Here is a 12,742-nt window from a genome sequence, read left to right on the forward strand (position 1 = left end):
TGGCTTGGCATCAATCTTCCCCCATCTCTACTGTTCTACTTGCTTGTTTAATCTCTTTATATCTTAAAAGAAATAAAGTCAAGATACATCTTACATTAATTCTGCCTCATTAACATAACAAAGACAACAATTAACATAACAAAGAGGTTAGAATTTTGGGGGGACATAATTCAATTCATAACATTCTACCCTTTAAAAAAACCCTTTAGCCACCCAAAATTCAAGCCCTTGTCACATGCAAAACACACTCACCTATCACATCATCCCCAAAATCTTAAATCAACTCCAGGCTCAAAATCTCAAATATAGGTGAGACTTAAGGCGTATTCTATCCTAGGGCATAATTCCTCTTCATCTGTGAACCTGTGAAATCTAGAATACAAGTCATCTGCTTCTATAGTACAATGAAAGAAGAGGCACAAGGTAGACACTTCCATTACAAATGGGAGGAACTGGAGGGAATGAAGGGATAACAGGTACAAGCAAATCCAAAACCCAGCAGAAAAAATTACATTAGATCTCAACGCTTGAAAAAAATCACCTCTTCTGTAAGACCATCTGGGCAATAGCCCTGCTCTCCAGACTCTGGGTGTTGGCCATGCCCTCTGAATTCCGGGTGGACATTCCTTGGCCCTATGCTTGTGTCCCATCTTCCAGGCCCACTGGGAAGGCAACTGTGCTCCCTCAGCTTTATGTGACCTCATTCTCCTCATCCATCTGCATGCCAACCCCACCCCTCAACCCCAGCAGACCCCTTTTTCTGCCCGTTGGGCATGGAAGCCCCACACCCTCAGCTTGGGCAATGGCCCATCCACCTGGCACACCTTAATGACAGCCCCACACTCTGGAAGCAAGTTGGTGAAGATCCAACTCTTTGAAACCTAGGAGGGTGTGGTCCCACACTTTGTGATCCAGGAGACTATTGCCCCACTCTTTGAAACTGAGAAGACACTGCTTCCTGTGTTCCTTCCAATAGTTCTGCTGATCTGCAAGCTGCTCCAGGGATGGTAATTTTCTTTTCTTGGAGAACAACAGATGTAGCTCCTTTGGTCTGTTTCCTACCTGTAGAATTCCAAGAAGCACACAGAGTCCTTTCCTTTCATTCTTTCTCTGACCCCTTAAATCTAAGTTGATGGGTTCTCTGCTGTTGTAGTTCATTAGATCCTTCAGTCACAGGCATAATCTGCTATCTTTTTCCATAGAGATTACAGCCTTGGAAACCCTATGGAGGAGCTCTACCCTGTCCTGTAGGGTCACTGTGAGTTGGAATCAGCACACAAGAACAACAACAGTAAACAATGAACACTGAGCTAACCAAAAGTATAACATAGCTATGTTGGGAGGACGGGGGTATGTGAAGGAGAGATAATCCATTATAGATGATACATAAAACTGGAAAACAACGAATGAGCAGTATAAATACGTTATGTAGAGGCATAGAAATAACACTAAAGAGAATCAACTGAAAGAATTTAAAGCGGTTCCTTCTGGGGCCCTGATGGCACAGCAGTTAAGAACTCAGGCTGTTAACCAAAAGGTCACCAACTCGAGTCCACCAGCCCTTCCTTGGAAACCCTATGGAGTAGTTCTACTCTGTCCTATAGGGTTGTTATGAATCAGAATCAACTCAATAGAAACAGATTTGGTTTTGGTTATTTTCTGGAGTTCAGGAAATGGGGTACATGGAAGATTGAGGATGGCTTCTTCAAAATAAGGCTCATAAAGTTTTTGAACTTTTAAACTGTGGGCCTATATTCATTTGATAAAAATAAAAGCTCAACATTTTTAGAATATCATGGGTGAACGAATAGACTCAGAATTGTTCTATAAGGAGTGCCACGGAAATGAGGCAGTAACTGGAGTGAGACATGGATCAGGTGATGAGGTTTTATAGGATTTTACTTTGACAAAATTTTACATTTTGTCTGTTTAAATGGGAGATTTTACAACATGTGTGCATGCAAGAATGAATGAGCCAGTAGAGTGGGAAACTGATGATGAAGAGGAGGGATATGAGCCCAGCACAGGAACAGAGGTCTGTGTGACTCCAAGAATCAGGCCATTTAATGACGGAGTGTTTTGTCTTTAGAAGGAAAGGGAACAGTCAATGTACATCCACCATATTTGAAAACCTGCACTAGGTTCTTCACACTCATGATCTCATATCACCATTACACAGCCCAGCCCAAATCCACAGTGGATGGACAGACATACAACATTAGTGCCTTCCCATTTTGAAGCATGCAGGCGACATAAATGTGGGCTGCAAATCTTTGCAAGAGTCAGTTTTCATCAGGTTCATTCATACCCAGAGAATGTATGTTGGGGCAGGAATAGCTTAAAGTAGGGAAGATCTCCGATTAGATTTCCCATTTAGAGCCGGGGACTCTTGCCGGTCAGGAATGCACTCACATTCCAGAGGATGGTTTAGACATCCCTGTGCTGTTCCCTGCCTTTACTATCAGGAGTGCTTGATGTACCTACCATGGGCACCAAGGACAGAGGTCTCCCCCCCTTTTTCCTCATCTACTCCTAAACCCAAATTTTCATCCCATCTGCTTGGATCTTCATGTTCCTTAGAGTCATTCCTTTCAGGACAAAGTATCCTCTCAGGGTCTGATATGGATCATTAGTCACAGAACAACACTGATTGATTTTGTACAGAAAACCCCATCACCACTGGGTGAGAGGAGCAATAGGAGTTAAAGGGGTAACGAACACCATCTTGTTACAACCTAACAACCTTGTAAATTGGAGGATTATTACCCTCAGTTTATAGATCAAAAAACCAAGTCTTGTTGTTAGGTGCCAGCAAGTTGACTCCAACTCAGAGCGACCTTACATACAACAGAACAAAATGTTGCCCGGTCCTGAGCCATTCTCATGTTCCTTGCTATGTTTGAGCCCATTGTTGCAGACCCCATGTCAATTCATCTCACCGAGAGTCTCCCTCTTTTTCACTGACCCTCTACTTTACCAAGCATTTACCAAGTCTTTGGTCAACGATTGGTTCCTCCTGACAATGTGTCCAAAGTAAGTGAAATGAAGTTTCACCACCCTCACTTCTAAGGAGCATTCTGGCTATACTTCCTCCAAGACTGATTTGTTTGTTCTGGAAGCTCACGGTATATTCAATATTTTTTGCCAATGTCACAATTCAAATGTGTCAGTTCTTTGGTCTTCCTTTTTCATTGTCCAGCTTTGCTACGCATAGGAGGCGATTCAAAATACCATGGCTTGAGTCAGGTGCACCTTACACATTGAAGTGGCATCTTTGCTTTTTAAGATATTAAAACATAATTTATTTTCTTTTTGTTGTTGAGAATTTTAAAGAGGTTTTTTTGCCACAAATTTTCTCAGTGCAATATGGTGTTTGATTTCTTGACTGCTGCTTCCACGGGCATTGATTGTTGATTCAAATAGAATGAACTCCTTGATAAATTCAATTTCTTCACTGTTTATCATGACATTGTTTATGGGCCCAGTCATGAATATTTTCATTTCCTTCACATTCAGTTATAATCCATGTTGAAGGCTGTAGTCTTTTGCCTTCATCAGTAAGTGATTCGAATTGTCTTAATTTTCAGCCAGCAAAATTGTTGCATCTGCATATCACAGGTGGTTAATGAGTCTTCCTCCAATTCTGGTGCTGCTTTCTTCTACGTATAGTCTAGCTTCTCAGATTATTTGTTGTGGATACAGATTGAATAAGGTGAAAGGATACAACTCTGCTGTACAACTTCTCCAATTTTAAACCACGTGGTATCCCTTGTTCTGTTTGAACACTGCCTCTTGATCCATGTACACCTTTAAAAAAAAATTTGGTTGCAATATACACGATCATACATCCATTCACAATTTCTCCATGTACAGTTCAATGACATTGGTTAAATACTGCACAATTTGTCACCATTCTTACTATCTCTGCCATACTGTTACATCACCATTAATTTAGACTCTCTGTGTGCCTTAAAGTTCTCATCTGCACTTTAGATTAACTGTTCTCAGTTTTAATTCATATAGATAATTCTTTATAAGATCATAATGCTCAAAACAAACATTCTTTATTAATTGAGCTAAATGTTGCCCAATGTTAGTTAAACTGTCATGGCTAAGGGGCACCTAAGAGGACATAACAGAGACTAAATGAAATATAATATCCTGGGTGGGCACAGAGAAAGTTGGAACAGAGAAAGAACATTAGGGAAAAACTAATAAAATCCAAATAAGGTATGGAGTTCAGTTAATAATAAGGTATCAATATTGCTTCATTAGCTGGGGTAAGTGTGCTGTGCAATGCTGACAGCAGGGAATACTGAGTTTTGGGTTATATGGGAATTGACCTGAACAGGGGACAGCTTTAAATTAAGCACAGATAAGTGGAATCATTTCCAGCTGATCCAGGCGGTAGTCAAGCATATCAGTCATTTGGCCCTAAGACTTACTGAGATATTTGTGTGTGTGTGTGTGTGAAACAGTTATAGGAGACTTACTCCCCTGTCTCCAGGGTTTTGGAAAAAAGTTATACTCCATAGTCATCCTGTCAGAAATATCTCCCGGCTTTGTAGTGGGCCCTAGTAGATTTTGGAAGTCAAGGTCATGGTACAGCAATGACCAAGTAAGTGATTTGAGATGCCCATCATGATCAGGATTTTATAGGATCCACATTGCTCCCCGGTACTCAATCCTCAAGGGGAAGTAGCATATGTAGCATCAGACTTGAGCAGGTACTGAAAGCACAGGTAAGTTGCATAGACAACACTCCTAGTGTTCTTATTGTTGCTGCAGAGTCCACTCTTCCTTGTCTCATTCTTGTGGTCTATGAGTTCTCTATGGTCAGTCAACTGTAGAGGAAGAAATCTGATCCTAGGTTACATATGGTTTTGAACTTACTTTTAATAGTTGGAAGTGGACTGCTGCAACGTTACAGTTTCATCCGAGGACATTCATAAGGAACAGGGAAAGAATTCTTTGTAGTAAGCAGATTTCAAACAGACCATCTAGAAAAGTCTACTTTTCCAAAAGGAGAAGTATCTTGTGGTTAGATCTTCATCAATGCATAAACCAACCAACCAAACAAAACCAACCCATTGCTGTTGAGTCAATTCCAACTCATGGCAACCCTACAGGACAGAGTAAAACTGGCCCATAGGGTTTTCAAGGAGCAGCTAATGGATCAGAACTGCTGACCTTTTGGTTAGCTGCCAAACTCTTAACCACTCATCAGTGCATAGGCAGTCGCTAACAGTTTGCTCAGATATTCAATGGCTTAGAGGGAATGAGATGGCAAGATTTGTTATAAGAAAATTTGGGGAAGAAATGTGAATCACTAATATGGCACAGTAGGTATTCACACCAACCCTCATATTAACAAAAATAGATTAATAAAATAATTTAAAAACATTGAAGAGCTTGTACTTTAATGGTAATTGACTAGCCAAAATTCAGGAAGCTCTGAATTTACTTTCATCCTGATGTTATTTACTGAGTGTAGAAAACTAAAGCTTTCATTTTCATAGCCTTGTGGATATTTGGAAGAAAACGCAACTCTCAGGGAACACTCAGAGTGGGAAACCTAACAGGATGATCTCTTCCATTAAACTTCAAACCCAAATGGCCAGGTTTTCAGTGTTAGGGAATGTCCACTTCTCAAGGGACTACAGGGATAGTCACCTTGGTGCTGGTAGCATGGGAGAAAAAAAAAATTCTTCCTGAGTTTTCATTACATGTGACCTCTCGGATGAATCTGCAACCCATGTTCACACTAAACGTATGGTCTCAAAATCCTCAGGCCATGAATTTTATTTAAAATTGACCAGACTGTAAGACACCTGGCAAAAGCAAACAGAAATCCTCTCTGGAGGAATGTATTAGCATCTAGGCTTTGAAAATTCCAACAAATCATTTTAGAAGTAATATGAGCACCTGATAGTAAAAACAAAATGAAAACATTCATTCACAAGAAAACAATACACCGTGAAAGAATAAGCAGAAGTAACAGACAGTAGCATCATATAACTCAGATATTAGAATAATAATAAAAGGCTATAATGTAGCTAGCTATGTTTACTATTGTAAAAATGGTGTGGGGGCAGTCTGACCTCTTCTAACTTCACAAGGGGGTGGGAGAATCAAGGCTGATTCCTATGAGGTGAAAGTCATGCCTTCTCTCTTCTCCATCTTTACCAATTCTGATATCAACCATCACCCCCACAGCATTCTCTACTTCTCTGCTGGGTTCAGTAATTGATTACAATGACCACACAGAACTCACAATTCTCATATTTATGGGGTTTATTAGGGAAATAACAGGTTACAACCCAGCTCAGGAATGCTCAGCATACAGTTCTTCCTTCAGGACAGCCTCTTCCCCACCATGCTAGCGGCACACCTCTCTCTGGTCCCTCAGCCTCTGCCCTGCTCAGGAAAGTGTCACAAAGCTCTCTTAGCTCCTGCCAACAAGTTATAAGAGGCACCCGACTTTGCCAGTAAGCCTAGACCCAAAGGCACTCGGCTTTGTCACTCCATGGGCCAGGAAGCCCACTTTGTGGTCTCCTGCCCTTCTCTTCTGCTGGTCTCTCCTGCTGCCGTTTCTCTGCCACCATTTCTCACCATCTTCAGTGCCACAGCTCTCTCTCTTGGTCTTCTGGCTCTAGGAGCTTCTCAGTGCAGGGATCCTGGGTCCAAAGGACACACTCAGCTCATGGGTGTTCTTTACTGATGGCTGGGGGACCCTCCCTTTCCCACCTCTGGGGTGGCTCATCAAGCCCAGCGGGATGGCAAAACTGATCAATTCCCTTGGTGGGCTACAATTACCTTACTTGCACAGTCTCACCCAATCGCTTGGGTGAGAGCCACAAGACCATGGCAAGAAAGGCCACACGAAAGCGATACATTGCACAACAGGCCACCCCTTGGCTTTTCTTGCCATGGTTTTTTCATACCTGGAGGATAATTTCCCCTTCCCAATCATTTTACTAATCCAAAACACTCATTAACAATTCATCCTACATTAGGGCAAAGAGTCCTAAGGATGAGATTACTCAGGTACTAGCCACTCAGGTCTGTTCCAGGAGTCCATCTGATCTGGTCAGGTTCTCCAAAAGTCATCTCAGCTTCACCTTTCCTGGTATCTGATAAAATTTAAGTTGAGAGAAGACTATTCCTTTGCTCTGAGCCTCACGAGGTATCAGCATAGCAAATTTTTAAGGGATTTTAGGTTTGGACACTGTAATCCAGTCCAGCAATGCCTCCCCCTTAGTCCATACTTACACACATAGCTTCTACAATTATAGTTTTTACAATCACATTTAACCCTGTTAACAGTCAATACTCATGAATGAATCATATAATCCTATCTTCCCTCACCCTCTCTTCCCCAGACCCAACAGGAAAAGAGGAATCTATTCAGTGGGGATCCTCACTTGCCCCCCTCACTTTGAGTGAAAGTGCACCCACAAAAGTATGTAAGCCAGGAACTTCATGCCTTTATCTTCCTCCATTTTAGATAGCCAATTTCTAAAATGCCCATCCCTATCAAACCAGCACTCTGAGGAGACAAGCACATTCCTTGGTCTTTAAGAATCTTCTGTTCAGTTTGGAACTTTGAGCGTCTGCATCCATAAGCAAAGCCAGTCCAGAGCAAGCCATCAAATTGCAGCAATCTACACCAACTGACGGTATCAAACATTTTTCCCTTCATTCATTTGGGTTCTGGTCAGCTCATTCCTAGCCATCTAAACTAGGTCACAATGGGTAGCAGCCTTAGGTTCAAGAGTTCACACACACCTCCCAGCACTTCACACTCTCTCATCCCTAGTACTCTTGTGCTAGGTCAAGTTCTAATGGAACATGTCCAAATTCAGCCTGTCTCTTCATTGCTGCATTTCCCCACTTCCACTCATGAGTGGAACCAGACGGTCTTCACAAGCGAGCATACCAAGGTGTGTACTCGCCAGCTCCCTTTAACTTCTAGTCCTGGAACCAAAAAACCAAACCCACTGTCTTTGAGTCGATTCCGACTTACAGCAACCCTATCGGACAGAACAGAACTGCACCATAGAGTTTCCAAGAAGTGCCTGGTGGATTCAAACTGTTGACCTCTTGGTTAGTAGCTGTAGCACTTAACCACTGCGCCACCAGGGTTTGGGGGTTCCTATTGATGGGAACCTGACTTTTCCTGCCTGGATGCATCAAAAAGCAAAATGATCATTATTTTTTTCTTCAGCTCCAGCCTCCAAATGCAAGTCTCCTGTTCTCTCAGCAGTTTTAGGTGGCTCTGCTTGTCTTTGCAAATGCAAATTCTGGGTGGGGCTCAGGTTTTTGACCTAAGCCCCCACTCTAAACACAGGGCTACTGCATTCAAACAGCCTGTGTTTCCCTGGAACAAATCTTAGTTCCCCTTTTAGCATAACCAATATAGTATTGGCTGAAGGTAGAGTTACACGCTCCCTATAATCTCTAATACCCAATGTTCATTTCTATCATACATATAAGTCTGTTTTACAACGCTAGGTAGTAAGAAGCATTCAATATCCATAGTACATTCAATTAAATACATAATCCTTAACATATAATTCTTTTTTAAAACATTCTAGTTTCATCTTCTTTTCTCGATATCCTAACCATCTTCCGATTCATATGCGTATAGCCCTGGGCCTCTGGTGAGTGGAACCAGTAGACCCTGGCCTTCCATCCATCCTCCTGCTTATCTGGCCGTCCCAGGCCACTCCAGACGCAGCATAACATTTCTTCCAGCCATTACAAGTAACAACAACCAAAGTAACCATTTAAGAATCAATGAGTGATGGAAAACTGGACTATTAAGGGGATACTTGTGTGGGGCATGGACCTATGGAAAGCACTCTGGGAATTTAGAGGGCACATGGGAGTAGGACACGTTGTTAGCCATCAGAAAAACCCCCTTCCTGGATCGGAAGGTGATTGGAATCAGCAAGTGGACCTGTTGGTACTATTGTAGAGAAAAACTTGAATGCTGTTTTAAGCTAAAACGGAGAGGCTTATTAAGGGTTTAAAACAACTGCAATTGGGGAACTATGTAGCCCACTGAAAATGGAGCCAGGTAGTCCAGGAGCAGTGTCATTATACAAGTATTTTTATGGGTTTAAAAGATGAACTGAATCACAGGGAGGACAATTACAAGAAAATCAATGAATATTGTAATAATCACACTCTGGTTACTAATTATTAATAGTATACTTAGTGATTACAGATAGTTTCACAGGATGATAGATCTTGGTCACAAGATTCTTACTTTTTTTTTTTGTCTATCTTGCAAAAATACCCTGTTGGCAACAGCACCTAGATAGCACTCTTCCTGAGTACATGTATTTTGAGGGGTGCACATGGTCACTTGGTCATATGGTTTCACATCCTGGTTTTGACCACCTAGGAAAAATAGTTTTCTCAAAAAACATAGCCGTTAGTCCAGAAATCCAGATTAAATTTAGATAACATGGTCAGCATATCATGCCTTTGTCTCACTGACTGCACTGAAATTTGTCTTTTCTTGAGAGAGTACAATCACTTGAGGTGGCCAATTGGGTCCATGAAATGAGCAGGCATGGGGGTACTGTACCAATGCAGAGATGGACTGAATCTAGGCACAGCCCCCTTGCACTCTCTGAGCTCTGAGGCACAAAATGCCAATAAGGATTGCTCTATCTACCAGCAAGAAAGACAGAGGTTGCAGATAGCTATGGAGCAGATCCCCAGTGGGCAGGGGGCAGGAGGAAGGCCATACACATAACTGGCAAGTTGATTATATTGAACCAATGATAGCAGTGGCACCAGGTGGCTATAAATGGGTCCTTGCAGAAATACTTACTTTGGACTGGGCTTTGCATACCCTGTGACATATGCAAATGCCAAAAACACCATTAAGGGATTGGGACAAAAGATACTGTACCAATTTGGGCCAGTGAGTTATATTTCATCAGACAAAGGAACATACATTACAGCTTACAGGGTGCAGCAATGGGCCAAGAAACATCATGTTAAATGGACATCCATGTTGCACACTACCCTCTGAGTAATGGCTTGATAGAGAGTTGGAATGGGCAATTGAAATATTTGTTATCTAAAATGAGAGAAGATAAAGGCATGAAGGGCTGACTCACATGCCTTCACAAATGTGACTCAGAGCCAGGGAATAATCTTCTCTCAGTTAAATTTTATCAGAGGACAGAAAGGGTGAAGATGAGATGAACTATTGGAGAACAAGGCTGTCTTAGTCATCTAGTGCTGCTATAACAGAAATACCACAAGCGGATGGCTTCAACAAAGAGAAATTTATTCCCTCACAGTCTAGTAGGTTACAAGTCCAAATTCAGGGCGTCATCTCCAAGCGAAGGCTTTCTCTGTCAGCTCTGGAGAAAGGTCTGTGTCATCAATCTCCCCTTGGCCTAGGAGCTTCTTGGGCATAGGGACCCTGGGTCCAAAGGAAGCGCTCTGCTTCTGGTGCTTCTTTCTTGGTGGTATGAAGTCCCCCTATCTCTCTGATTGCTTCTCTCCTTTATATCTCAGAAAAGATTGGCTTAAGACACTATCTAATCTCATAGATCTCATCAACATATTGCCACTAATCCATCCCATTACATCATAGTGATAGGGTTTACAACACATAGGGAAATCACATCAGATGATAGAATGGTAGACATACAATACTGGGAATCAATCCATGACACTGACCAAAACAGATAGATACCTGCAGCAGACCTGAATGGCTGGTACTTGAGTAACCTCACCCTTAGGACTCTTTTACCCTATGGAAGGACTTATTGTTAATGACTGTTTTGGACTGGCAAAATGGTTAGAATGGGGAAGTTAATTCTTCAAGTATGAAAGGGTCAACGTCTAGAAGAGCCAAGAGGTGTCCGGTGATGCAATGAATTACTTAATATGGCCCTTCTAGCCATTGTCCTTGTGACTCACACACAATGATTGAGTGGGACTATGCAAATAAGATACATGGAACCTGTAATGATTGGGATTATGTGTAAACTTGGCTAGGTCATGATTCTCAGTATTGTATGGTTGTCTTCCATTTTATGTTTTAGAAATCCTAACCTCTACATGTTAATGAGGCAGGGTTGGTGTGGGGTGTCCTGAGTCACAGGCTTGCAGGAAGGTGAATCAAGACCCACCCTTACTCAAGTTACCCCTTTCCCTGGGGTGTTGCCTGCATCCCAGGTATATATGTGGATCCCTAGTAGTGCTTTCTCTCTGTTTCTCCATCTGGATCCTGTGTCTGATTTGTGATTGTCTAACCTCTGGTTCTTGGGACTTGAGCCAGAGGCCAGCTGTCTTACCTGCCGATTCTGGGATTCACAGGCCTCCTCAGCCAGGTGGGCTGGAGGCCTATCACCTGACCTGATTCACCAGCTTCTGCAGCCTTGGGAGCCAGCAGCCTGTAGTCTGACCTGCTGATTTGGGTTCACCACCCCCGCAGCCACAAGGGTCGGGAGAAGCCTACACCTGACTCACAGATTTGGGACTTGCTAGCCTCCACAACCGTATGAGCCATTTCCTTGATATAGTTCGTGAGTTCTGTGAGATGTTGCAGTGAATTACAGAACCCAAAAATGGGAGGGAGAGTACTGAGGAGAGGGGGCGTAGTTGATGTTAGAGATGATAGAGTGGTAAAGCAGTTTGGAAAGGCTGGACATTTGGGACATCATTAACCTCTGCCTCATAGGAACCAGCTGTGTCCTGATTCTTATAAAAGAAATTATTCATTTAACTATCATTAAAAACAAGGTTTAAAATGTGTTCGGGTAATAATAAAACTGTAAAGAATGTCCAAGAAAATATGAAAGTAACAAGATACAACTTTTATAAATGAAAATAAAATGAATAAAATTAAAATCTCAATGGATTTTTCCAGAAAAAAAAGACAATTTGATACGAATAGGCCATTACTAATGCAAGTTCTAAATAATGTACTTTAGGTGAAGGAAAGACGCCAGAATGTATGAGATGAAAGAAAGAATAAATTTTAAAAATGCAGATATATGGGAAAATTTAAATGAATACTGTTCTGGAAAAATAAAGACGTCTGGTGAGGTAAAAAAGATAATATATAGTTTGGGAGGGGCAAAACAGAGTTAACCGAAATCTAAACTCTCCCTTTTCCCCACCATAATGCTAAAGATACAGATTTCTTTACATTCTGATAAAAATTTTCCAAAATAAACTTCTCACTCAGTATGTGGTCTTTTCTTGTTATTACTGTTCTGTACATTTTAGTGTAGGGCATATAAAGGGGTCACTTTGAGAGTCTTTCTATATGTTACCTTTCAAAATGATTGCTTAACTGCTCAGTAATTCAGATCCTCAAATCTCAAATTTAACCGTAGAGTTTTCATTACTGGGCAGTTTTCTGCAATAAGAAGGTCATTCATAGAGTAGGTGGAACCTGACGTTTTTTGTCTTTCAGAACCATGGAGAAATCCAAGTAACATGGATATTAGGGATTGAATCTCAGATGAATTCAATGGGATCCCAGGGAGGAAAGTTTTAGATAATCCCAAATGGACATGGAATTATGATTTTAAACACAGTCATTTATCACAATCTCAAGCACTGCACAGCTGCTGCGTGATCTCAGGCAAGTTTTTAGCCTCTCTTAACCTAATTTTCCTTGCACAAGTTATTACATTTTCTAGACTTCATTTGTTCATTGTAAATAATAATATTGGCCTTCTTATATGACTGTGGTAAA

General features: G+C 41.6%; 1 pseudogene; it reads right to left on the bottom strand.

Annotated features, from left to right (window-relative positions):
* LOC126075390 (class I histocompatibility antigen, Gogo-OKO alpha chain-like) overlaps positions 1-12,742 on the bottom strand; it is a 49,554-nt pseudogene that overhangs the window by 1,516 nt on the left and 35,296 nt on the right.

The sequence above is a fragment of the Elephas maximus genome, chromosome 1, assembly GCF_024166365.1.
Source record: "Elephas maximus indicus isolate mEleMax1 chromosome 1, mEleMax1 primary haplotype, whole genome shotgun sequence".
In the NCBI taxonomy this organism is placed as follows: domain Eukaryota; kingdom Metazoa; phylum Chordata; class Mammalia; order Proboscidea; family Elephantidae; genus Elephas; species Elephas maximus.